At 40.1% G+C, this 26,736-nt stretch overlaps 1 protein-coding gene across 3 annotated transcripts in view; it reads left to right on the top strand.

The window, feature by feature from the left end:
- Nucleotides 1–26,736, top strand: part of RARB (retinoic acid receptor beta) — a 694,304-nt gene that overhangs the window by 180,274 nt on the left and 487,294 nt on the right. The window contains exons 3-5 of one of the 3 annotated variants that reach the window (XM_070492836.1): nucleotides 12,310–12,499; nucleotides 13,186–13,296; nucleotides 13,724–13,847. The exons of the other annotated variants lie outside the window; for them this stretch is intronic. The gene's annotated coding sequence lies outside the window, so the exon portion shown is untranslated. The remainder of the gene's footprint in view (nucleotides 1–12,309; nucleotides 12,500–13,185; nucleotides 13,297–13,723; nucleotides 13,848–26,736) is intronic. 3 annotated transcript variants of the gene reach the window in all.

Below are 26,736 nucleotides of genomic sequence, written 5' to 3'. Positions count from 1 at the left end.
ATAAATTCCAAGTGGAAAGTATTTCCAAGTTCCATTTACGGATAAATGGCTCACGGGAGCCTTTTCCTTGGTCTTCACTGATGAGCCTTCCTAGCTTTTTAAGATGTGTGGCCTGTGGGGTTTCCTTTTCTCCATGTGATTCTGACCCATTTCTCAACCACTTCACTGACACCCTGAAGCACCATTTAGCACTCCAAGATACCTTGTATATTAAAGATAATCCGTTGAGAGACCTGGGTCCATAAACCCGTGAATAAGTCACGTGTGGCACAGCAGTGCTGCTTTTCATCTTGGGCATGGGCAATAAGGGTCATGCTACTATTTCATCCAAATGGGAAAAGGAAATTAACATGGGATAGAGTAAAAGGCAGAAATCTTTTCGTTGCATTTAGCTGCCATAGAACACTAGGTCCAAGAAACTACACCAGAGTGAAAATATCTGCTTGATGATATATGAGGCAGGACCACTGAATTTGGGGACTCATGGAATATAGTGTCAGGCAAGACAAATCACATCCTTCAGTTATAGTGCAGTTAGAAAGCCCTTTATTCCTCTGAGAGACAGATATCTCATGCCATCAAATTGAGCTTTCAGTGCTAAGAATGGAGTCGTGCAGGGTGATCAAGTAGATTGTATTGCTGGTCAATACCTTTTCTATTATTATGTTACTGGAAAATAATTATTATCTTCTGCTCGAGCCTGTGCGAGATTGAGAGAGATCAAGGGGAAGAAAAATATTGCATTGTTCAACTTGTATTTTATATTCTGCCCTACACATGTTAAAGCCAGCAATGCTAGCCGAAGATTACATTGTATTATTTTTAAAATCATCACCCTGGAGTAATTTCTTCTGCCTTTTTCTGTGAGCATTAAGCTAGGTTGGGAATGTGATCCTGAAATTTATAATCAGGGTATTGGACATATCAATATTTAATTCTGTATTCTTCCATAGATTTGGTTTTGGTTAAAAATTTTATATCTCTGGCCATTTAATCACAAAGATGTCAAAGATGTTTAACAAATTTTTGAGTAAGGAAAACAGTCTGGAGGTTTAATTTAGTAAAAGTTTATAATGCTCTTAAGCCTCCTCCTGGCAACTATTAAAATAAGTCAATTTTGGCCTAGAAAATTCAGCTTTTTGCAATTGGGGTGCCTAAGGGAACATATGATGTTTTGTCACATATCCTTGAGGAACTCCTGAAGCTTTCTGGAAAAGCTGTGGAGAATATCAGGCCCTGCTGAAGAGCTGAGTTTTAGTTATGTCATATTCTGGAGCTCTCTTGAATTTACCAAATGTGTCTGTCTGGGTCTTGTAACCTTAAATATAAGTTCTTCAAGAGCAACGGGTCTGCAGTATTTTTCCTAGTTTATCCTCAGTGCTTTTGTTTTTTTCTTTTTTTTTTGGTAGGGAAGATTGGCCCTGAGCTAACGTCCATTGCCAATCTTCCTCTTTTTGCTGAGGAAGATCAGCCCTGAGCTAACGCTGGTGCCCATCTTCCACTATTTTGTATATGGGATGCTGCCACAGCATGGCTTTTTGCCAAGTGGTGCCATGTCTGCACCCGGGATCCGAACCAGCGAACCCCAGGCCGCTGTGAAGTGGAAGGTGCGAACTTAACCACTATGCCACCGGGCTGGCCCCTACAATAGAGTTTCTTGATTCAGCACTATTGGCATTTTGGGCATGATAAATTCTGTTCGAGGGTTTTCCTGGGCATTATAGGATGTTTAGCAGCAATCCTGACCTCTGCTCACTAGGTGCCATTAGCACCCCTCCCACCAAGTTGGGACAACCAAAACGTGCCCAGACATTGCCAAATGTCCCCTGGGGGCCAGAATTGCTTCCTCCTCTCCCCCTAAACCTACATTGAGAACCACTGGGCCAGTACAATGTCACTTAAACACACAGGTCAGTTCTCACCATGAAACTGTTAGGAAACAAACACACAGGCCAGGCCCTCAGCTAGGTTCATTGTCCTCTTCCTGGGCAGTAAGCTTTTCCTACAAATTCCCAAGGGAAGAGAGCTGGTAGTTTTAATGAAAAGGTAAGTGTGCCCCCCACCACATGTAAATACAAACAGTTTGCTGATATCTGGAGTGCAGGGAATTTGGGAAGGGAGAAGATATGATGGCAAAGGGAATGCCGTAGAGACTAAATAGGTTCATTGGTGGTTCCCTACTCTGTTGACCTCCAGCTTTTTCTTACTTCGTGGACTCTCACCTCCCCTGCTAGGTAGCAGGCACTTGGGGTAGTAACCAGGAAGGGAACTGTTGCTAACCAGACTTGTTTCCATTAGCCACACCTGAGACTGTCAAACATATGTCTTACCACTGTACGAAGTAAGAACAGCTAAAAAGGGCTGTTGTTAATAATTCTGTCTTTATAGACTTGTTCCAAGCTCTGACTCCAGTCAGGGGATTAATGTCAGTGCTAAAAAACCTAAAAATAAACCAAAAAAATCTAAGCCTGGCCTGAATAGAATCCACATCAGGAAAAGTACGATCAGCAAATTAATGTTTGACTTTTCTTCACATTCTATTGTTATGGTTGATAATTTATTATTTCTGGGAGATTTTGTCCTGATTAAAGCCATTAGAAGAATTTTTTTCCCTAAACATCCACACCCATTTACTAACCCTGTAATCAAGGCAAAGCATCAATTAAGCTAAAATTATTTTCTTCCCAGAAAAACTATTAATAGAGCCATAATTCACAAATGTACTAATTGTTTTTCTCTGCTACTAACACTAGCCAATGTTGGAGACAATAGCCGCCATCAAGATTGCATTGTAAAAGACATCCGCAATCAATGAACTGTCTTATTTATCTTAATTAACCCATAGTCTGGATAATGGAGCCTGCCTTTCCCCACCTTCCACTTACCTCATATAAGAATAGTAAAACAAAGACAGTAAAAACTAATGTCCCTATGGGCTATGATAATTAGCAGGAACACTTTTTCTCAAAGCTGGTTCTAGTCATTAGTTCAAGTGCTACATAAATGCTAACAATCCTGTTGGTTTATAAAGTTAATCCCATCCCAGGGTGAGACTGGTTTATTGATTGATTATGTGGATCCGAAGTGAAGCAGAGGTGAGAACTTCAGGCACTATTGCGTATTCAAAAGCAAGGTTCACTTTAAACAACATTGACATGCCGTTATTTCCCTATCAGATTGGCAGAGATAGAAAAGTTTGATCATATATAGCACTGGTCGGGATGTGTGGGAAACAGGCACTTTCATACCTTGTGGTGGAAGAGTAAATTGGTAAAACGTAGATGGAGGGCGTTTTAGCAGGGGGCGGGGAGGTGGGGTGCCCAGGGCAGGAATTACAACTAAACCTACCCTTTATTCTAGCAACTCAACTTCTGGCAATTTATCTTACAAATCTTCTCACAAAAGTTCACAAAGATGTAAGTGTAAGGTTGTGTTGTGGTTGCAGTACTTATAATCATACAAAATAAAACAACTCAGTTGTCAATGATAGGAGAATATATTACCTCATGTAATGCACGTAGTATTTTGCAACCTGTTGGTATTCAATGCAACCTGTTAAGTTGAATTGAAAAGTCACTCATTACACATCAGCTTAAGTCATTCCTTCTACTCATTTACTCAAATAGTTATTAAATGTCTTCCAATTGCCGGGCATTCACCTAGGTGTTTGCTACTAATAAAATTTGTGCTTCTGTTTTTAAAATGGAGAGATGGTTTAATGATGCAGATCATAGTAATGTTTCTATTTCTCTTATTCAATCAATGTTTCTTGAGCAGATAGTATTAGGAAGCTGGAACCTTAAGAAGGAATAAGGGAGTCCTGGCCTCCCAGGAACTTGCAGGCAGTGGGCTGGAGACAAAGTAGCTATCACTCATCTATTATAGAAGAGAGCTATATCAATCAGGGCTCAGTCAGGAAAGCAGAGCCCACTATGAGTCTTGGGATAAGGGATTTATCATAGGAGTTAGATCTTAATTGTGAGAGGTGATGGGAAGTAAAAATCTGAAAGGGAGAGATGGTGAATCAGGGAAGTCACCAACCAGTAAATCGGAGACACAAGCACCTCCAGTCCCCAAAATGGGACTGCAAAGGGAATTGAGGGGGAGGGCTAAGGGAGGCTGTGTCTGTACAGCTACCACCTTGTGGATTCACTGTCAAGCATCAGTGAGGAGCCTGAGAACATTGTTGAACAACCAGGTCAACAGTCAAGAAGAGCTGGCCCTGGAGGAGAGTAAGGACGAGTCAGAACCGCATCTAAACACCAGGACTTGAGAAAGTTGTGGCCGCTGCTTCATTTCTGCCTTCCAGATCTCAAGCAAATTACTCTCGACCAACTATAACTTGAACCTATTCAGAGAAAAGGGGTTCTGGGAAACAAATTTCAGCTTAGCCAAGTTGGCTCAATACAAAATACCACAATAAATATTTGTTAGCTTTAGCTTTCTATCTCACATTACTGAAAAACTCAAAAAAAATATATGGAGGTCTCTCCCAAACCTCATCTCATAAAGAAGTGAAGAGTAGACAATTTAAGTGTTGGTAAGAGGTGAGTCTCCAGATTACTGATTGTTAAAATCTTCATGCTGTGGTGAGGCTGTAAGATGCAGTCGCCCTCAGCAGAACTTGTGTTGCCCAAAGGGTGTTTTTTAGTCTCTCTCATGTGCTCACCATGGGGGCCAAGGATGGTGCTTGAATATATCATTCTCTTAGGTATATGTCAGGAGGACCAGAGCATTGTGGTTTAAAGGATGTTCTGCAACTTAGCTTAAAAATGCAGTGTCTTTCACATGGTAAGTGTAAAATAAATACTTGAATGAGTGTGGGTAGCTGAAACAAATGTATGGACTATATCTGTAGGCAGAGAAAGATGGATGCAAGTTTTTGTTCAGTATCACAAAAATAGATGCTCAAAGAGGAAACCTTCACCAAAACAGTTTTTTATGGTGGATCAAAGGTATTCTAGGTCAACTCCAACACAAACATTTGCCAACTTCTATGCCTAGCCCAAAAGTCCTTCCCCTTTCTTCCTTCTACTCTCTTTTATCTAGCCAAACATCAATAATAGAAACAAAAACAAGACTACATGGCTTGTTTTTGGCTCACAGAGTGATTTTAACCATTTTTAATCAGTTGCCAGCATTTAAAAATGGGACATTTGGCATGTGTCTCTTGGAAATCCAGAAGACCCAGAAACACTCGTCTGACATCTGTGGCTGAAGTTCAGTGGCAGCTGCCCCTTTTAGACAAAGTGCTCTCTCAATTGCCATGCCCCCCACCACTTTGAACTGTCCCCTGACACAAAGGCTGCATGCCTTTTGCCATTGATCATTCCATATGTGATATGATATTTCTTGTAAGTAAAGAAATACTGGTAGGTGATAATGATAAAGCTGCTACAATTTATTTAACCCTTGTGTGCCAGGTACTGTGCAAAGCACTTTAACATCAAATTTTTTAATTGAATTTTCTCAGCCTTACAAGGTAGCTATTTCCATCTTATGGATGAGAAACTGGGATTATGCGAGTTAAAGAACTTCCCTGAGTTAAATCAAAGGAAGTGATGCCACCAGCATTTGGTATAGGAAAACAGAATCTAACTTGATAGCCTAGGTTCATAAACCGAGTCACCAGGAAAGAGCTAGATAGTAACTAATTTAATTTCAGCTTTGCAGTCCTACAGTCTCTGTTGCAGTGACTCAGTTTTGCCCTTGCAGTGTGAAAGTAGCTACAGACAATACAGAAAGGAATGAATGTGACTGTGTTCTAATAAAACTTTATTTATAAAAGCAGGCAGTGGCTGGATTTGGTCTACGGGCTATGGTTTGTGATCGCTGTTCTACACCCAGAGCCTGTGAGCCTCAGTGACTGTAACAACGAAGGGTGGTTATTCATTCAGTAACTGAATAGCAAACCACCAGGAAGGGCAATGGATATTATAACGCAGGCTTCCACGTGATCCTTCCTAGTAGGGGCAACCATATGAAATTGCTGTTTGCAGAACTGGAAGTGTCATTATATTCAACCCAAGTGCTATGCCAATCTGTGGATGAAAATTGACTAGTGTTTACTCATGAATTCTTTATTATTTCTGGTTCCAAATTTGAGTTGCTCCTGGTTCCTTTTGCTCTTCAAACACTGAAAATGCCATGGGGACATAAAGAGAGGAATGAACACCAAAGGCCTCCTATGAAACAAGAACAACATCCTTGCAGCAGTTGCTTGAGAGACTGTGGAGAGAATTGACGTTCAGAGACCTGAAGGTTATGAAACATGTACAAGGTCAGACCACTCACCAATCCACAAGGTAGAATTTGAAGCCATATATCTATGGCCCCAAAGCCCATGCTGTCTCCATTTTACTGTGTAAATATCTGGAATTTCTATTGTGAATTCACGTATATTAAGTATAATCCCTGAAAAGAAGCAACTAGACCCATATGTCATCTTTTCCTTTAAATATGAATTCTTTCAACATTATTTATGGGGCCTACTGTGTGCCAGACACTGGGAATGTGATGCTGAATAAGGCAGAAACAGAAGCCTGGCAATTACATTTCTGAGGAAAGAGACAGCAAAAGTCTGTGAGTGACAAAACTCGTCAGCCAGCCATCTGGACCGCAGGCTCTGTGCTCTCATTGGTACCTGAGTGTGGGGCCAACAGCGTGAACTCTTTTTGTGCAGAGGGCTGGCTTGGAGAGCAATGGGATTGCTAGAATGTCAAAAAGGCGTCATTAGAAGCCAGCAGCCAACTGACTCCCAAGTGTGCTTATTTGTGTTCGGGGTAGGGTATGGGGATCTGGCCAGATTCTTTAGGCTTCTTTGGCGTCTCATCCAAGAGCTACATTCTTCTGTCTTATAAAACTGAGTATTGTCTTCTAACCTGTGGTCCTTTCAAGGTCATATATGAGAGGTGTCAGGGATGCTCTGTGAGGATGGGGATTTACAAAAGTTTGTGTGTGTCATGGTTTTATTTCCCCCTTTCAAAATTACTGCTGGCTCTAAAAGAGGCAAGAACTCAAACTTGCATGAACTCTTCAACACCTCTCCAAATTCAACAAAACTGACATTTATAGCTTCGTTGAAGCGGAGACATGGCATTTGGCTTCAGATTGTTTGGACTGTAGAGTGTCAGTATAAATAGCTTTGATTGACTTTTGTATCGTGCACATCTGGAAGCAATTTATGGCATTCCAGCTAGATTAAAGCGCGTTTTAAAGGAATTTAACCAGCTCTTTTTTTTTTTCTTTCTGTTGGCCATGGTGAATAAAGTTTCAAAGAAGGTTTAGCTGCTGTTCTTAATGTAGGCTGTGGTGAAGTCAAATTCAGGGCAAATGCTGGGTGGGGGGAGAAGGGAGGAGGGAGGTTTGTTTTGCCAAAAGAGCTAAACACAGAGGTGACTTTTTCTCGATTGTTTTGTTCATGCTGAAATGAGAGAGAAAACGTCAGACACCAGGAAGCTGCTATCACTACACAGAAACCATGGACTAAGTCATTTTTTAAGAGAAAAATGGATTGGCCTAGGAGAGTTGAAAATAGCCAAGTATGTGTTACTTGGCTCAACAACCAGAAGGGCCGGGAAGAAGCACCAACCCTGACTTTCGTTTATTGAGTGTGTACTGTGGTGTTTATTTAGCAAGTACTGATGGAGCACCTCCTATGGGCTAGGCGGAAGAAGGGGGAGCCGCGATGAAGACAGACGTGCTGCTTTTGTGAAGCTTATATTGTGGTGAAGCAGGAAGACAGTGGATAGCAAATTCCCTGCGTATGATTTAATTACCTCTGTGGTTAAATTACAATGGAGGAGTACAGGGTGTCCTGGGTGCCTCTGCAGCTCACTTAGTGGGAAGGATCGCAGATGTCTTCCAGGAAAGATGTGAAATTTGACACAAGACAGGGAAGGGTAGTTCTTAACTGGGAAAGCAAGTCAAGGAGAGAAAAGGAATAGCATTCCAGGCGGGGGTAGGGGGGTAGTTTTCATTTTCAAACTCCTAGTGATGGTAAGGGACAACAACCCAGCAAGGTAGGTATTTTCTCGTTTAGACATGGGAAAAATGAGGCTCAGGTTGGCTATAAACCTCTCCAGCTTCACTCAGCTATTAACTGAGTCATCACCACTTTAAAGCATAACCTACCTTGACAGCCATTTAATCCTTCAGCACTCGTGGTCTGCATCGGTGAAGGCAAGTCACATTACATCTCTGGGCCTCAGTTTCCCAATGTTTGTGATGAGGGAATCCGATGAATGCTCTGTGATTTGAACTTCCTAGGAAGTCAAGGCATCTTAGAAATCATATATAATGGATGCAATGGAAACACTGCTGTTCATAGCATTTACAGATGAAAAATCTCTGATGGACAAACTGGGAGGAGAAGCAAAATCCTTGGGGGAATGAGGATGTGCTCTTGAGTTTCTCTAACTACAGTAAGAAAATGAACTATCCGTTACTGAATGAGACTCATACACTTGGCGAGATGGACCCCCGCACATTGTTAGAGCTATAATATATAGGTCATTGTGGTCCTTCTTTTTCTTTTTGTTGCTGAAGGAAAGTGATGAAGCGGTGCCAAGAAAGTGGCAAATTGCCTTAAAAATCACATAAAAGTGCAATTTAGCGCACACAGTTCTGCTGAAGAAAACCACCTTTGTTTCATTATTAGCTTCCCAGGGATTTCTTTCCTTGGTTGGCATTTAAGTGTGGAAACTTGTCCTTTTTTTCTTAACATAATGAGACAGTTCTTATGTTTTAAGAACAATAGAGAAAAGCATGAAGAGTGATCGATACATTACTTGAGATATATTAACTACCAACTGGAGCCTTCTTGCCAACCTCTGGGTATGATTTGGAAAGACAAGGAGGCATAAACCTCTGTTGTTTTAAGTAAAAATAGAAAGAAATCTAATCTCTGAGACCATAGGATGAAAAATGTTCTGCTAGGGATTTGCTTTGCCTTTTTCCCCCCTAGCTCGGGTTCAGGCTTTGACCTAGAGACAAAGGAGCAGCTACTTTGCTTAAAAGGTTTAGAACTAATAGGAAGGTAAACTCTGAAGTTATTTGTTGACATAATTTCTGGCAGTATTTTCCCAGCTTCTGTTTCAGATCTCTTTCCACTTGTCTGTACAGGCTTGACAAAAATACATCAAAATAAAGCTGTGCTGATGTGACCACATCTCATATTTCATGCGCTCTGCATTTGATTAGAGGGACACATATGAGACAAAGCAGGGGGAGGCAGGGGAGAGCAAGAAACTAAGAAAGTTCGGTCCTGTTGGAGCAGCAGGAAATGGTTGGCGTTGAGACCAAACCTTGGTGGAAAATGGGCTGTGGATTAAATAAGGCAGTGGATGGGCAGCTCAGTAAAGCCTTTTATTCTGTTGTTCTGTGTAAGCCTGTTCAAAGGGAGCTTATGGATCAAATGGTGCCTTCCCTAATTTATTAATTCTTTTAATTCTACAAGTACTTAGTAAGTGCCTCCAATGTGGCAAGAATTAGGCCATGGAGACACAGTAGTGAGGAGACAGGAAAGATCTTGGAACTCACATTCTAGGTGGACATGGATGTTAAATAATTATATTGTTATAATTGTTTCATGCTTTATTGAAAGTTATGGGAAGGTAAGAAACCATTTGAAGTTGAAAGCTGAGACCTAAAGGATAAGAAGCTGTTTTCTTTGCTTCCTTCCTTGTGATTCATTTGGAGGGAGAACTATGGATGCTGCAGATGATTTTGGCTTCCTGAGTCTTGTCCTTATTAGACAGTTCCCATCTAAAGAAGTGGCAGGTATGGACGTAGAGAAGTCTTTGGAGAAAAGTGGGGAAAGTGGAGAATCATTGCAGATATTTTGCAGAAAATTAGATGTGGCTGCTGGGCAACTTAATTCTATAGCATTTTTAGCTGGATGGAAGACAAAATGGTCTTGTAGATTGGGATAGAAAGTGAAGGGGAGGCAACTGCTCACAGGAGAGTTTTATTTGGCTGAGAAAAGAGAAAGAGATGTTAACCAGAGAAAGTCAACTTAACGGTGACATTCTCCTGATGTCGTGAAGGTGAGCCCTGCTGGCCAGGCCAGGGGCATTTATGGTAATGTGGGTTGCATGTACATTTTTATCTTCTGGTCTGAAATGTGGACTCAGTGAAAAAAAAATTCTGTCAACAGACAAAATGAAGTGGAAAAAAGTGGAGTTCTTTGGGGAGCAAATTGTTCAGTTTGGATGTTTCTGTGGTGATGGAATTAAGACATGATATTCAGTTCTCTGGCCTTTTTTTATCCATCCAGTAGAGTCACCATTCTTTCAAAAGACTTGCATCAGGTTTGGGTTAAGGTGAAGCCAATGGAAATACTCTGTGGTTTGTAGGAGGATGGAATCAATTACTATGGTTTCTACTATATCATGACTGGCCAGATGAGCTGAACCAGTCATTGACATGTTAGAATTTGTAAAAAAAAAAAAAAAAAAAAAAAAAGTCTGTAGAACCCTTTGATTTTACAAAGCATTTTTCCTGGCCGTTGTCTCACTAGTTAGATACAATGGTCTTAGGAGGTCAGTAGGCTGTGGGTCTTAAGGTCTCTCTAGTGTCTTGTAAGCCTGGATTGGGTTCAAAGACAGCTCATAATTGGAATGTGAGCTCTTCAAGGGCAGGAATGTTTGGCTGTTTGGTTCATGCTGTATCACCAGCACCCAGGACAGTGCCTGGCATAGAGAAAGAACTCAATAAATTTCTGTTGAATTTATTGAATAATTAAAGTTTTGTTAAGAATTTCGCTTGCCCCTTAGAAGTTAAAAAAGGATGGGGTGGTAGGCACTGGGATTATCAGATGGTGTGTATTGCTATTTGATGTTTAAAAACTAAAAATATCTGAGTATGTTTAAATCTGAGATTGAGATCTGCCTATTACTAATTGTCTCTAAGGCCTGAGAGATATTGCTTACCCAGCCCTAAGTTCCCCACCTATAAAATGAAGCTGCTCTTCCAGCTCTAACATTCCATGCTGGATCAATTTTTCTACTGATAAATTTTCTCCACAAGTGTTTTTTCAAGATGGCCAATTAAAGTTTAAATATTTAAATCCTTTGACACCATCATTAAGACCTTGCATTTGAAAAGTTTGCAGAGCAAGGTCCATGGATCTGGCTCTCAAATATATATTCTGTTCTTTGCCCCCTAACTCAAATAACTTGCCTAATATCCTTAAAGGGGTCGGGGGAGACAGAATATAGTTGAGAGGAAGGCCAAATAACAAAATAAAAGGTCTCAGCCTTGTCCTCCTACAAAACGTAGAAGATCAAAATTTATGGTCTGACACATGGCTCTCCAGCTCAGAATTCTTTTAAATCCCTGCTAATCTCCTCAACTCTAAATTCCTCTTTTAGATTTTGGAGTTCTGGAGGACAGAGATTATGTCTTAGGCATCTTTTTGCCCACCGCCAACCCCAGTTGGTGGTCTAGTGGTTAAGATTAGGTGCTCTCACCACCTAGGCCTGGGTTCGTTTATCTCTCAGGAAACCACACCACCCATCTGTTGATTGTCATACTGTGGTGGCTAAGTGTTGCTGCAATGCTGAAAGCTATGCCACCAGTGTGTCAAACACCAGCAGGGTCACCATGGTGGACAGGTTTTAACAGAGCTTCCAGACTAAGACAGACTAGGAAGAAGGACCTGGCCACTCACTTCCGAAAAACTGGCCATGAAAACCGTATGAATAGCCATGGAGCATTGTCTGATACAGCGCTAGAAGGTGAGAGGATGGTGTGACAGACCGGGCAGGGTTCTGCTCTGCGGCACCCAGTGTCACTAGGAATCAGAATCGACTCAACAGCACTAATAACAAACAACCAATTAGTATAAGTTAATAGGTAAATATCTATTGAATAAATCATTGTATAAATAGTTTAGCGTGGAGTTGGAACTGCTGCAGAAATGCAGAATTAATGAAAAGGTGTTAAGTAAACAGGAGGTGAGAATATAGCATCCACAGAACAGAGGAAGGCAAAATACTGAAAAGCCGAGACTGTCTGAATTAATGATGCAATTAAAGCTTGGAGTTGACAAAGCAGCTGCCTCAAAGTCAGGGCGTGTAAAGTCAGTGAGGGAAACCAACTTCCTCCATCCCCCAAGGTGTAAGACCCGCAAGAGTGGAAGAGCCTGTGGTAAAGTAGATGGCACATCCCCATGTTAGAGGGAAGCCAACACCACTGTGTTCCTGCTGATTGATACTCGTGGGAATATTGCCAGACCTTTCCATTTTAAAAAAATAAAAAAACTAGATATGTAGTTGTTTGTGTAAAACCTGATTTTTTTTTTTTTAGGAAGATTAGCCCTGAGCTAATATCTGCTGCCAATCCTCCTCTTTTTGCTGAGGAAGACTGGCCCTGAGCTAACATCCATGCCCGTCTTCCTCTGCTTTATATGTGGGATGCCTTCCACAGGATGGCTTTACAAGTGGTGCGTAGGTCCACATCCGGGATCCGAACCTGTGAACGCTGGGCCACCAAAGTGGTACGTGTGAACTCAACTGCTGCGCCACTGGGCTGCTCCCTAAAATTTGATTTTTTAAGTGTTGGCAGTGATTTCTAATACTTTCAAAACATTGCGTGGCCAAAGAAACCCTCCCAAGCCCTACTTGTTTACCAACAGATATAACTAATTAAAGAGATGATGCTACAATATTTGGTGAAGGCATTGGGAATGTAGATTAAGTTCTGAAACTGTGTCCAGACCAAGACTCAGTAACTACTATCACACTCAAGTGTTCTAGAATGGTATCGGTGTTTTAATGCCCAGTAGTTCTTGGCTCCATAGTCCTTTGCTTTGCAGAATGCCTTCATGTCTGCTCTTGATTCTCCCCTTGGCCAGTTGATCTGAGGCCTCCCTCATTATCTGAAGCTGCTGCTCAATGCTCAGACTAGCGACATGACGTTAAGCTAACACCCAGACTTCTGATTGGGTGGGACAGCTTGATTTGGAAATGTCATTTTGGAGAACTCTGGTTTGTGCCACTTGATGGACAACAAATAATACTTAACACAATTATAACACTATAATGTACTTTATGATTAGTCATTGAATGTCCCTGCCCTCCTAGAATGTGAGGTCCAAGATTCTATCTGTCTCCTTCGCTACCAAATGCCCACTACCTGACTGCATTTTCTCAATTCTGATGTCAATTTTTTCACTGTCTACAGATGCAGCTCCATATGTCCCTCAGCCAGTGCCTGTCTTCACAGGCGAAAATGTTGAAAACATAAGAGCTGTTTTGTGAATTGTATGTGCCTTCATAATTTAATGACATGAAGGTAAGCAAGTGGCCATCAGAGCCCATTGTGGTAAGCTTAAGCTTCCACATTCTCTTCCCTATAACCCGAACGTTTTCTTTTGTCCTTTTTTTATGGCCTTAACTCACCAAAACCGTGTTTTGACAAATACTCTAACATTATTCGAATCCATTTCTTTCTTTAATGTTGAATTCACAAGCTGTATTTCTATGACATAATTATTTAGCAGTCACATAAAATGTGTATCTGGTCATTCTTAACAGACTCATTTATACGTGGGCCACATAAAATTTGCATTCTTACACCAGCAACTCATTTATTAATGGTAATAAATACACCCGGCCACAGGCCAAGCGCACTTCAGAGACTTGTAACCTGAGAACGGTCAGAGTAGATGTAAAATATAATGTGTTTTTTTAAATAACTTTTTTTTAACCACTTTCAACAGGACTTGGAAGTGAATCAAAAAAAGAAAAGGAAAATTTGGAGTGATGTATTAATAGATTCAGAAAGAATGTCTTTCTCCAGAAAGAAAGCTTATTCCTACCGTGGAGTTCAGCGAGAGGGAAGAAGTAGGTGTTACAGATCTTTCCTTTTTTAAAAAAGACTATTTATAATTACATTAATATGATTTCTATCTGAATAGCATATTAGACCTCGTAAGTGAAGGCAGCCTTGAACGTTTTTATGACCACTTGGTATGCTCCCTAAGATGCAAAGAGGTTCACCCATGGGTCAAAAAATTATAGGAAACCTCGAGACAATGGTAAGAGGTCAGACCTATGCAATAAAAGGCAATCATTTAATGAATATTGGTGAGAATTAATAGCACTTTATTTTGTGGCTTACTGAGGAAATGTGTGGTTGACGCTGCTCAGAGTACTTCTCAATGGTTTTAATAGAAACCATGTGTGAGTGTAAGGACTTGGAGTATAAGCCATCCAGACTGGGGAACTGATGCTCTGCAGACCTCTCAGACCTCAGACATTCCTATTTCTTTTTTTAATTAGAGTTTCAGTCAAGAGAAGTCCTTTAAAATAAAGGAAAATGAATCAGCAGAAGGTAAACGAGTTCAGGGAAGAATTTTAAACAACAAGACCCTCTCAGTCTTTTTCTTTTTTTTTTTTTTGATGAGGAAGATTGGCTCTGAGTGAACATCCATTGCCAATCTTCCTCTTTTTACTTGAGGAATATTGGCCCTGAGCTAACATCTGTGCCAGTCTTCCTCCATTTTTAATATGTGGGACGCTGCCTCAGCATGGCTTGATGAACAATGTGTAGGTCCATGCCCGGGATCTGAACCTGTGAACCCCAGGCCACCAAAGCAGAGCATGCGAACTTAACCACTACACCACCAGACTGGCCCCTTCTCAGTCAATTCTTAACAGACTCTTCCCTTTTCTTTGACCAAACTTCTTCTCTTTAACGTATCACAGCCTCCTCTACCTCACCTTGAAGGACTAATGACGGTTACAATCTCATCTATGTGTGGAATCTTAAAAAGTCAAACTCATAGAACCAGATTTTACAACAGTGGTTGCCAAGGGCTGGGAGGTGGGGGAAATGGGGAGGTGTTGATCAAACGGTCCAAACTTTATAAGGTGAGTAAGTTCTGGGGATCTAATATACAGCACGGTGACTATAGTTCATGATACTGTATTGTATACATGAATTTTCTGAGAGAGTAGATCTTAAAAGTTTTTACCACACACACAAAAAATGCTAAGTATGTGAAGTGATGGAGTAACTTGATTATGATAATCATTTCACAATATTAAATCATTACATTATACACCTTGAAAAAAATCACATGTGATGCCAGCCCTGTGACCTGGTATTAAGTTTGGCGCACTCTGCTTTGTTGGCCTGGGTTTGGTTCCCAGGCACAGATTTACACCACTCATTGGTGACCGTGCTGTGGCAGCAACCCACATACAAAATAGAGGAAGATTGGCCCAGATGTTATCTCAGGGAGAATCTTCCTCAGGGGAAAAATAATCACATTGCAAAACCTAAATTTATGCAATTTTTACTTGTCAATCATACCTCAATAAAGTTGGAGTAAAAAAGATATACCAAGCCAGCCATCCCACTATTGGGTATCTACCCTAAGAATCTGAAATCAGCAATCCCAAGAATCACATGCACCCCTATGTTCATCGCAGCACTATTTACAATAGCCAAGACGTGGAACCAACCTAAATGCCCAGAACCTGATGACTGGATAAAGAAAATATGGTATATATACACAATGGAATACTACTCAGCCATAAAAAAGGACCAAATTGTTCCATTCGCATCAACATGGATGGACCTGGAGGGTATTATGTTAAGCGAAATAAGCCAGACAGAGAAAGATGAACTCTATATGACCCCACTGATAGGTGGAAGTTAACATATAGACATGGAGAACTCATCGGTGGTTACCAGGGAAAAGGGGGGGTGGGGGGAGGGCACAAAGGGTGAAGTGGTGTGCCCACAACATTACTAACAATAATGTACAACTGAAATCTCACAAGGTTGTAATCTATCATAATCTTAATAAAAAAAAAAAAAAAAGATATACCAAGGATGAATGACCATTGCAGTTTTAGATGTTTGTGTGATTCTCACATTAATGTCTTATTCTTCAATTGGGCAAAACACAAGAAATTTGACTTGTGTCAAGTTTTCTAAGAGTCAGGCAGGAACCATAGCTGGGTCTGCCTACTCTTGTATCCTCAGTGCCCAGCAATCTACGGAACATATATAGACCCTTCATTAATACTTATTAGAATGATGGATGAGAGGGAGGGAGGGAGGCAGGCAGGCAGGCAATTTTTAGATTCTAGGGCTCCAAATAATCATTGAGTTCTCCCTTATCAGGCCCTACTAGAGTAATCAGAGCCTAGAATTGGTACATCATGGTTCCATATGCTAGGACCCACGGTGTGTGGCCAGCACTTGCGTGGCTTATAATGAATATGTACTCAAAATGTGAATGAATGAATCGTGTCTCTCTAGTTCCTTATAAATAGTATCTGGAAAATAGTAGGTTCTCAATTTTTTATACACTGAATGAATAGTATATTGAAGTGTCTTTCTAATGTTGCTGGAATATTCTACAACTGTGTAAAACTTCTTTCTAGTAACAATGGGATCTGTAGGAGGCAATAGTCAACCGACTGTATCTGGCCAGTCCTGGAATCTTTGAACCATTCCTTCCACTAGACAGCAGTCCTAGCTCTCTTTATTCATTTCCGTTATTCTCAGTAATGTTCTGTTTGTATCTGACTGTTTACGGCTTGAAGGGGAGTCGTCAATCTTATAATCAAAATCCTCCAAGCATTTTTGTTCTGGTTGGAAGAATAGACTACAACCAATGACTTCTGAAAGACAAAGTTCAAAAATGTGTAAAGTCTAGGGGCTGGCCCCGTGGCTGAGTGGTTAAGTTCGCGCGCTCCGCTGCAGGAGGCCCAGTGTTTCGTTGATTCGAATCCTGGGCGCGGACATGGCACTGCTCATTAAACCACACTGAGGCGGCGTCCCACATGCCACAACTGGAAGGACACACAACTAAGAATATACAACTATGTACCAGGGTGCTTTAGGGAGAAAAAGGAAAAAATAAAGTCTTTAAAAAAAAAAAAGTGTAAAGTCTAGTTTGGTGGTACCAAGAGGTCTAAGAAGAGAGGAGTAAAGATAATAGATCTGTTTCTAGGAAATCACCGGTCTAAAAACTTGGATGAACATGGATAGAGTGCCTCTTTGAAAAAGCAACTTTCCCAGCTGTTGGATGGAGAAAGAAGAGTCTTTAACTTCAAAGCTAGGCAGAGAGAGTGGGATGTTGTACATTTACAGATAAGTCAGTAAGCTTCCTGGCTTCCCTCTCTTTTGATTCTCTCCCCTAGTTTATCAGAGTTGAGCAAGTTGGGGGTCCAAGATGGGGCAGGAAGGTGTTAATCAGGAGGCCCTTCCAAGACAGAGCAAGGTGACTGTTGTTATCTGAGAGGTTTGAGTTAATGGACAGCCTGTTGGCTCCCTTCCAGACGTTCAAAGCCAGAGCTGCCTCCCTCCAGGGGAGTGTACTGTTTCTGTGTGTTCATCGTTTGGGGCCTCTGTTTGTGTTCAACTGTCAAAACGACTTCAGTGGGGCTACTCCCTCTACAGTGTGTGATTTGGTTTATGTACCAGAAGAATCAGACTTGACTAAACGGTGTTTCAGATTTATTTTTTCTAACATCTGTGAAACTTTAAAAATAATGTGAGCCGTGGGGGCCAGCCCAGTGGCACAGTGGTTAAGTTCGCACATTCCCCTTCGGCGGCCCAGGGTTCACCGGTTCGGATCCCGGGTTCGGATACGGCACCACTTGGCATGCCATGCTGTGGTAGGCATCCCACATATAAAGTAGAGGAAGATGGGCACGGATCTTAGCTCAGGCCCAGTCTTCCTCAGCAAAAAGAGGAGGATTGGCAGCAGATGTTAGCTTAGGGCTAATCTTCCTCAACAACAACAACAAAAAATGTGAGCTGTGACTCTCTGGAATATAAAATTCATTGTCATGGACTTGAATCAATAATCACTTTGGTAAATTACAAGCATATTACGAGGTTCAGCTGTACTAGTGAAGTTTCAGAAGTTCTTTAGGTTCAACATTTTTATTAATTCTAAAATAAAATTTAATGTAGCCATTTTCTTAAAAAGTTTTAATGAATATGAACTATAGAAGACAATTCTAAATACAGTTGAATTATGAACATGACTTCGTATTTTATTATACATTGGAAAATGGCTTGATCAGATTTAATATCGATTTGACCTAGCTGTTCAATAGCTTAGATAAATATGTGTTTCTTTTTACTAGAAATCTATCATACTCAGGGCATAGACCAACATGTTGGCTTTGTAAATCATGTAGTCTGCCCAACCCTTTAGACTCTAGACCAGAAAGAGAACTTTCATAAGCCACCATTCTTGGGGCTGGATGGGAAGTTAGGGGAAGAAGAAGGTCGGGAAAGGGATGGAGAGAAGATGGTTGTGCCTGTTGGTTTCTGAGCATCCCCTAGAAAAATACTCGGGGATAGACTGATGGGTTTGCATGACTTCCTTACATTTTCCTTTTTAAAAGGGAGAAAAGAATCAATATGAGCAGTCTCTTAATCTATCCTATAAATGAATAGAGACTGAGCAACTATAGGTCAATCGTGGACCAATTCTACAACAAGTTGGAGACTTGAGTATTCTGGAAGGCAAAATTCTCCAAAACAATACACTAGGCCTCCATTGGGATATGGAAAAATATAATTTCTATTGGCATTTAGGTTTTATCAAAATATTAATTAAGCCTTGCTTTTAATTAATATATGGGTCAACCATATATTATATGCAGATCCATATAATTTATTAATAAATACACATATATTAGGAATTCTTGCTAATTTCTTTTTTAACTGATGAGATGCGCACTCAACCACTGCTGTTCTGGCTCAGGAACACTTATTTCCTAGGTCCTAGCAGGGAGAATCTGCCTCATTAACTTATCCCATGCCCAGAGTCTTACAGTGTTTCTCCAAATTTATTTGTGGTGTATCATCGGACCACCTTTGTCACCAAGAGCTCCAATGTCTTGTGTAGTGAATGATAATATTATTCTAAGTCCTCCATTTTCAAAGACTTCTGGAGAAATTTCAGCCTTGAGCTTTACAGATTAGTTACTGAAAAGAGCCTAGGAATTATTGCTATCCATTGGGTAATTAGGTAGTTGCAAGGAAAATAATAAAACTATTTTGTGCCTGGGAGATTAGAATGGCACACAGTGACTCATATTAGTCAGCTGAGTAATTATGTAATTACAAAAGAAGGGGAAGAAAACCCTTCAGATTGTTTTTCCTAAGAGGCCCTTTTGGAAGCGTTCCAGCCCATCAGGTACTTATGTAATTAGGTCGGGGGTGCAATCCATAAGCAAAGACTGGGGGGATTCATTAAAAAAATGTTTATGTAAAAGAACCTGGCGGAAGAAGAAAAAGGAGTTTTTAAAAGATTCTCCCAGACTCTACACCTGCTATACAGGATGCCATAGCAAACCTTAAGGAATGCGGTGTTCCTTAGGAACTTGAGGCCGTGTGTATATGGGTAAAATATATGAAGGGCTATGGTATATTTTGGAGTAATCACTATTTATTAAGCCTATGCTAGATGCTTTCTTCCAGTCACTCAATATAGTGGCTCTTGTTGTGTTTTCCCTATTTCTGCAAATAGTAAACTGAAAGGCTCAAAGAATTTGAGCTGAGGACTTTTGGGTTCTAAGACCTGCTCTTCCCATTGCACCATGCTGCCTACCAGCATTACTGTACTGAATTATGCAGGTTGTTCTGCTTGCATAAATTAGCAGGATCGTTACTCATTTCGTCTCTTCACTTGGTATGAATGTTGTGTACACAGTGAAAAACATTGGAGTGAAAAATAGTAAACTTGGTGATTTGGGTCATCTAAATTACCAGTCTGGATTTCCTCCAGGGTTGATCTGAGGATCTATATACCTTGCAGAATACTTTGTACAAAGCAGCACCGGCAATGGATAATATCCCAATGAAATGCATCCAACTTTCCCATGTTAACACACGTCAGTACAAGCAGAATGTTGATATTTTGAAGGAATGTTTTATTATGTCAAAGGGCTTATTTCATTGTACAAGTTTTGCTTACACATATTCACTCAAGTTGTTAAAAAAGTTTATAATTGTGTCGACATTTCAGAGACGTTCTGTATGTGTTGATTAATCACTATGGAGGCAGAAAACTAGTGGATTCTCTGGCCCAAGACACTTACTCTCAGATTTCTCTACTCTTCATCTGTTTGTTTTGCTTCATCCAGCCATGTTTTCACTAGTTTTAGGAGATGAAAAGATATATCTGTAGAGAGAGAAAGTAAGGCCACTTCTTCTCTCTTTAGTTCAGTAATGATATAATTGTCCCTGGTATGGAAATACAATCAAGCATAGTTTTCAGCTTATCTGGAGAAGTCTTGTGGATCAGGCCAGCTTGAATAGCTTAAAAAAAAGCAGTGGGACTCTTTAGGGTTATCTGTTGAAGAACTGAGACCCCAGGAACTATAAGAAAGGAAATAGATTTGGAAGGGCAGGCTGAGGCTCATCAAGAGACATGTCGCTCTACCAATTTTAGACAAATCTGTCTTCTTTCACTACAGACTCTAGCATTCATGCGATTTGACTCAGACTTGTCAAAGGTCTGCCAAATATTGACTTAGAGTTTGAAGAATTTCAGCACTGACTTTGGAATATGTCTGATTCGGACTAGCAATTTTTCCTTGCTTATTTCCACCACTCTGACTTTTCTTTTTCCAGTTGAGAAGCTTGTGATGAAAAAGATGGGAGAGTTCTGGGACAGGCTGTGAGAGTCATAAAGGCAAGAGAGCATACTCTGAACATTTTAGCTCGGCAGACATATTTGTGCAGCATGCCTCTTACTTAGTGTTAAGACTTAAAGCATATTAGCTCAGCGTCCTCACATCAGTTGGACTTTTAGATAGAAGTGGATGATGGGTTATGGGTAATTCTTTGTAAAATTGATGAACATTTCAGGTATTTGATAGGAGCTGCCTAATTTTCTGAAACTATTTATTTATTTGATAAATAATTTTGGCACTGTGAATAAAAGAAGTAAGATACAGTTCTGTTCTCGAAGACTTCAAAGTTTACTAAAGGGAAAGACACAGAGAGAGGTAATTCGTTGTGAGCCTTGTGGTAATATAATCAGGCAAACAGAAAGAGGACACCATTAACTATTAGGGGAGGGGAACTAGCATAGAAAAAGGAACATTCACCCTGGAGTTTTAAAGCTAATTAAGAGTTTTCTAGGGAGGTGAAGAAAGACATTTCGGAGAGATGAAAAAGCATAAGCCAAGCTTATATAAACGTGGCAAGTTTCTAGACCCAGAGTTTCATGTGACAACAGTTAGATGGTATGTTGGGATGGCTGTGAAGAATCAAGCCTAGAAAGCTCTGCTCCACCCACTCCGAATGTGGGTGTGGAAAGGGATCTACCAGACCGGATGTTCACTCTCATAGGGTTAGCCTTCTTGGAGCACGTGAGACACATTTTGTTACCTTATGACCAAAGTCATCATAAAATGGTCAGTGTTTTACACAAGGATTAATCCTGAAGATGAGAACCTTTGGCTAATACTTTTTAAATAAAGTTTTACTTCTCAAAAGGCTCCTAATTTCAGAAATATTAAAATTATGTCCTGTTACACTTGAGTGAAGTGGTTTCATTGTAGAGGACAAGTATCACATGTATTCAGCTCAAGAAGTCAGGCAGTTCTACAAGGCTTATAACAAAACAGCGATTCCATGCTCCAGCATTTTCCAGCAGTGACTCCTGCTTCCTGGAGGCAACAATTTTTAACTTTTCAGCACTTTTTTTTATTCTACTCTAATATTTCTGACTTACTTGTTCATACATTATTATTATTATTATTCAACTGTAGAAACCATTTACTGACATCTAATTATAGAAGATAAAGATTTAACCCTTTCAAATTATATTCATGTACTCAGTTTCCAACCCCCATTTGCCAATATAGTTATCTCACAATTTGAATTTAATAACTATGCACTATTATAATTGTGCAAATATTGCTCACAGATGAAGATGTCACATACTACAATTACATTTCCTTCTGTCATATAAATTGGCTTGGTCTTGTTGACCATCCACTCCTCTTTGACTCAACCCACAATTGAACATTTAAATTCTCTCTGGTCTGCTAAGTTTTCTATATGCTTTCCAGCTACTAAAATTTTGTTGATATCTTTCATCTGCTGTTGTCTCCTCTCCCATCCTCTTTAACCTTGTGGATTTATGCCTTTGGAGAGGAGGTAGAGATAAATGTGTATCTTTGCTATGCCATGTTTAACAAAAGTAGAATAGGGCTTTCTATGTGGGGCCACAGAAAAGGAGGGAGTAGAATTTTAAGTGAAAATGTTTAATCATCACAGAGGAAAAGCAGGTGTTGAGACAGAGCAGAGTTTAAACTACTTGTCAGGTATATTAAGAAACACAGACAAAGTACATGTATGGAGGAGGACTAGAAAGGTGTAATTGTCCTTATGAACATTCTGTTTGTAAACGTAGGAGAGACAGAGTGTTTGCAGCAATAAGACAGGTCTTGGCCTGAGGATAATAAGGAAAGAAAAAAGGAAGCTTGCAAATACTTCCAAAGAACTGTCTAAAGATGCTTCATGCCTAAAAACCAAAATAGAGTCCAGCCTCTTTGAACCTTAAGTGCATAGAAATATGAGAGGAGAATAACGGTACTTGCAAAACTCAAGTTGTAAATCTTTGAATTAATAAAGGAAAGACTTTTATTGTGCATAGAGCTTTGTTCTGTCACTTACTGTTTAAAAGTAAGACCATACATTGAATTCAATCAATATTTTTAAGGATACTATTACTCATTTTTTAGGAATTGTGAGCTATCAGACAACAGATACTTAAAGAAAGTTACAGTTCAGAAAAGACAATGAGACAAGAGTATAAATAAAATAATGCAAGATGAACTAACTTAAGTACAGGGGCAGGGAGGCAGAGAAAGTAATTGATGCAGATGAGAAACTACTTTTATGCTTGAAGGATATTTAACGTCCTAAGTGGACTCTGAAATAGGATTTTCCAGGAAAAATAATGGTGAGAAATGGATTCTCTGTGAAGAGACAGAATGTACAATGACATAAAGGCATGGGAGGCCTTGCTTGATGCACTTGGAGGACAACCAACAGTGAATTTGGGTAAGAACCTTCAGGTCAATATTTGGAAAGAGTTGATTAAGAGACTCATGAGATAAATTGATACCAAATTGCAGAGGGCTCTTATTAGGATTTTGAGGCATTGTCATATTCCTTCACCTATGGGTTCTAAACATTTTCACATAAAGACATAGGAACGAAACAGGTTAAATTACCAGTAGAATTGCCAATAAAGCTAGCATGGTGGATGTAGTTTGGAACAGAAACTTAGTATAAGGCTTTCTAAATTTTGTCTGCTTGGTCCCAACAGAGCATATAGACAATCACAAGCCTCTAGACCCAAGGGTGGAGTCGGTGGAAAAGAGGAGACTAGAGACATCTCATAACAGACTACTTCCAAAGAAGTCAGCCAAAGCTCAACCTCATCGCACATACACAACCATGTTTATCCCGGTCTTACCAGGCTTGGCAAAAATGAATGTACTCCCCAGTGCTGCTCTCTCTTGAGAGAGGGACTGAAAGTAAAATTCTCTCTATAGAAATGTGATGCAGAGAATTAAGAGTTATGTATCTCCACCAACCACCAACAGCCTTGATTGCCAGGTTGAAGGATTTGTGTGTAGTTCAGTAGAGCATGGAGAGCCACTATGAACTTTGGAGTAGGATGCCAGGGTAGGACTGCCCTTTAGGAAGAAAAACCAGGCATCTCTAGGTAAAATGTTTTAGAACACGATGGAAATAGAGGTAGGGCAAGAAAGTGGGATGCTGTGATAACAGGAGTAGAAATAAGAGGGAGGAAAAATCTAAAGCAGCATATTGGCAGCAAATGTGGAAAGATGAGACAAAGATGAGGAAAGGCATAGAAAAACACGCTCTAGGACAGTGGCAGAGGGGAGCAGAAGGACTCAAAGGTCAGTGGTTCAAATTTGGACAACTAGATTAATGATGAGTCCACTCAGAAATGGAGAAGGTATTAGCAGCAGAAACTAGATAGGAAATGAGTCGTTTGTGAACATAACGAGTTTAAGTCATCAAACTGTAGAAAAATGTCCAACAGAATATTGGAAATGTGGATTCAACTTAAAAAACAACATCAGGACTAAAGGAAAGAGGGTCTGCAATGAAAGTAAGGAGCTTCAGTAAATCATGAAGTCCCCTGTTAAACTCAGTTGACCGCTCACCTCCCAAATTTAAAACTTTATCAGTGAGGGAAGTGCTGTGTTGATTTACATTGTGACTGATGCTCCCTATCTTATCGTCAACTATCCCTTTTTGGTAGCTCTGATGCTAATCCCAAACCTTTATAATGGACACTGCCAATTAATGGAGGTAAGCCACTTAATTTCCTTGTGCTGTCTCCTCCTGGATAAAATGGGGATAATTATAGCACCTATCCCAATGGGTTGTTGTGAGAATTAGATGAGTTAATATATTTTTTTAACATAGGACTTGCATATTATTTTATTGAGGTCACACTGGTTGATAACATTATATAAATTTCAGGTGTACATCATTATATTTCAGCTTCTCTGTAGACTGCGTCGTGTTCACCACAAAAAGTCTAGTTTCTGTCTGTCACCATACATATGTGCCCCTACTGAGTTAATATTTGTAAAGTACTTAGGACAGTGTCTGGCATGTGGTAAGTCCAATAAAATTGTTGTGACTCTTCATATATTTTTGTTTAGCTTTTGTTGTTGGTGAGGTGATTGTATCTTACTGATTTTTGTATTTCTCACAGTATTATCAAATTGGGCATACAGCAAATACTCCAGAAATGCTCACTGTAGGGAATCTTAGGTTGCTAGAGGATCAGCAGCACCACTTTTCTACTGGTGCTTGGACCTGTGGAGCAATTTCCCAGACATCACAAAGCCAACAAGTAGAAAGTTAGTAAGATTTAAGTGTAGGTCTTGTGATTTCAAATTCAGTGTCCTTTCCAACAAAACCTTAGTTATCCTACAAATCTCAGTAATTTACTCCCCAAAAATATATGTCACTCATGCTACATGCCCATTGTAAGATATTCTGCTTATTGTAGATACTCAGGAACCCAAACTAGTGGAGGCTTCACCTTAGCATATGCCTCCATGTTCACTGAGGAAAAAGGGAAGGAGCTTCCACATGAAGTTCATTGGCCAAAGCTAAGTGGCCACATCTAGCCTAAACTGGAGAGAAGTGGAATTGTATCTTATTCTGAGAAGGGGAGCATCAGAGTACTTGTAAAAAGCCCTAATTACTATCACAATATGTGACAAATGCAGGATACAAATTATTTTCTGTCTGATTCTGGAACCTCCACTCTTGACCATCACTCTAATCTGTCTCCAAAATTCTCTTATAGGCATTGAAACTCAATTGTGAGATAAAGAAGTACAGTTGCCAGATTTATCAAATTAAAAATCTTGAGCACCAAGGTAAATTTGAATTTCAGATAAATACTTTTTTAGCATAAGTATATTGCATGCGATATTTGGGACATGCTTATATTCAGTTATTGTTATTTATCTGGAATTCAGATTTAACTGAATGTCCTTCCCTGATGTGTGGCATCCCTACAGGGAGAGCCTTACAGGTCTAAAATAGAGTAGGAAATATCTTAACTCTTTTGGATGGACAAGCGTACAACAATAGAGAGAAGTTGGTTAGATTATAATTGCAAGTATTTTCCTGAAAGTTAGCAGCAAGTTCCTTCAGGGATAAATAGTGAAGGTGATTGCAAAGCAACAATGATAGTCTCTCTTACCATTGTGCTAAAGCATCCTTCCCTCAAGCCAGGGGTAGTTTCATGCTCTTCATCCTGAGAAAAATATGAATCAGTGGCTTCTTGGGTATGACAAAAAAAGAGAAGCCAAGGGTAGTAAGAGTAGGGTCACAAGTAAGATGTGAAACAGTCATTTTTTTAAAAAGAAAAGAAAAGATTGTAGAACTTGGAGGTGCTGGGGGAGAAGACTGGGCAGAAGCAATGAGATTGTCCTGCTTCTAAGTTGCCTAAACTCAACTTTTATTTGCTTGTTTACTGTTTATAGTTTGGGGGCATTCTTACTTAATTGGGCTGTGAGTTCAGAGGAGAACATCAAAAGGAGTTAAAATTAAGAACTATCCCTAATGAGGAAAAGCAAAAAGAACTGGAGTAGGCTGAGGGGAGATACTGTAGTTTTTAAGCAAATGAAGGCACATATAACCCAGTAAATAGCAGCAACCTTGGGCCACATGGGAGTGTGGTTTATGACAAGGTTTAATGGTGATAAACCTGCAGGGTAAACATTATGGAGGCCCCCCACCCCTGACACACACACAAACACACACACACACTTAAGAACTTAAGGACAAGGTCAGATAATACACTTTTGAGCCTAACTCCTGGGCATTCCATTGGTTATAGGGAAAGAGACTAGACATCTAGTAAAACTCTTTCCAGCTCTTTGAATGTATAATAAATTATGAAATTAAACTCAATCCCTTCACGCTATCACATAGAGTATCTTATTCTTAAGAAAAGCTGCTACAACTCCCCCCACTCTCCCCTGCCTTGTTTCAAACATAGTTACCTACCCGTCTTTCCCTCACAGGTTGTAAGCTTTCTGGGGGTGAGTATGGGGCCTCATCCTTAATCCAAATGCAGCTTCCTTTGCTTAGCAGGTCCACAGTAAATGCTATCTGAATTGAATTGAATTCAATTGAATCAAATCGTTGGCAGCAGTCCCCAAGACC

The sequence above is a fragment of the Equus asinus genome, chromosome 21, assembly GCF_041296235.1.
Source record: "Equus asinus isolate D_3611 breed Donkey chromosome 21, EquAss-T2T_v2, whole genome shotgun sequence".
NCBI lineage: Eukaryota > Metazoa > Chordata > Mammalia > Perissodactyla > Equidae > Equus > Equus asinus.
This window is presented reverse-complemented; position numbering and strand designations above follow the sequence as displayed.